The following is a 1644-nucleotide window of genomic DNA, read 5'->3' as shown; positions in this document are numbered from 1 at the left end:
TCTCTCTCTCTCTCTCTCTCTCTCTCTGCCCCTTACTGCACTCAAAATAAATAAGCGTTTAAAAAAATTAGAGAGAGATGGTCCCTGGTCTGTGATTCCCATGGGAATCACACAGTCAGGAAGCCACGAAAAAATTATGATCTTAACCATAGTCAGAAGATATTCCCCACATTGGGAGTGGGTCACAGAAGCCAGCAGGCTGGGTGATCCAAGAGGCCTTCTCAGAGGAGGCGCCATTTAAGCAGGGCTGTGTGAAGAAAGGGAGAGAAAGGCACTCTGGGCAGAGGGAACGTGTGCAAAGGCTGGGGGATACGTGTAAAGTGAGAAAGGAGAAAGCAGACCCTGACCTTGGCCAGGTGGGAGCCGACCCAGTGACTACCGCTGACCGCGGTCTTCTTCTATTGAACATAATTTCACAGAACATCGGTATCAGCAAAGGCCCCTCGAGCCAGGATGGAGCAAGGAAGGCAAAACCAAGACCCCTCCGGTGTATCTGACCACAGACAAGCACAAGGTCATTATCACAAACCACAAAGGGGGCCAACCTCCCCATCTGTCTCCGGGCTGACATGAGTGACACCTTGGCTCTATTTGGTCCCCCCTCAACCCCCCAGCCTCTGACTCTTGGGTAAAAAAAAACGTGTTAAGATAGAGAATTGCCCCTACTTGGTGTTTGTGACCAGTCCAGAGCCAAGCCCACTTCCTCGAGCCCTCCTCAAGTCCCTAATGTAAGCCCCAGTTTTATAACAGGCGCTTCCCAACACCCTCTTTCTGGGGTGCTACACGGAGCCCCACTGCAATGAGCCATTGCCCCCACCTTGGTCCGACTACAGGTGCATCTGGTGGTATTTGGCTGGAGGGCGTCTGCAGGGATGGACATCCTGTTGAGATTCAGCCAAGACCCTCACTGCCCCCACCCAGGACCCTCCAAGGGCTCTCATGGGGGGGGGCTTCTTTGCCTTTTCCAGCTCCTGGCAGCCCCCCCCCCCGCATCCCTCAGCTGGTGGCCACGACGCTCTAACCTCTGCCTCCTCCACATGCCCTTCTCTCATGTCTCATAAAGACACACGTCATTGGACGTCCGGCCCACTCTCCATCCAGGCTGATCTCATCTTGAGATATTTACCTTACTTACATCTACAGAGACCTTGTTCCCAAACAAGGGCACAGCTAGGGGCTAGGAGTCAGGCCGTGAACATGCCTTGGTGGACACCACTCACCTCCCCCCAAGCATGTGAGTTCTGTGAGTCCGGGCCAGGAAACCTCGGTCCGGCAAGTCACCCTTGACTCGGCGCTGGTGGCCGGGACATTGGAAGGTCTCCTCACACTGGCAGCCCCCGGGGAAACGTGTCACCATTTCGAAGTCTTAAAAGGAAAAGAGAAAAGAGAGAACCCTCAAAGGTCATCTCCTCCCATCGATCCCATCTTTGCTCCCAAGAACTGCTTTTTTAAGCCACATCTGTCGGGAGCCACAGGGGGCGTCCAGCCTCCAACGGGGATCAACGGGCCTTTAGCAAAGTTCTGAAAACGTGAGGTGGCCCGGGGTCCTGTCCCCGCTCGTCACTGCTCACCTGGAGTTTTCTCCATCAAAAGCTGCACCTCTTCCGGGCCAAGCACCTGCGTCTTTCATGTTTCCATTGCATT

Source organism: Suricata suricatta, chromosome 12, assembly GCF_006229205.1.
Source record: "Suricata suricatta isolate VVHF042 chromosome 12, meerkat_22Aug2017_6uvM2_HiC, whole genome shotgun sequence".
Lineage (NCBI taxonomy): Eukaryota > Metazoa > Chordata > Mammalia > Carnivora > Herpestidae > Suricata > Suricata suricatta.
The sequence above is the reverse complement of the archived record's forward strand: the minus strand, read 5'-3'. Positions refer to the sequence as shown.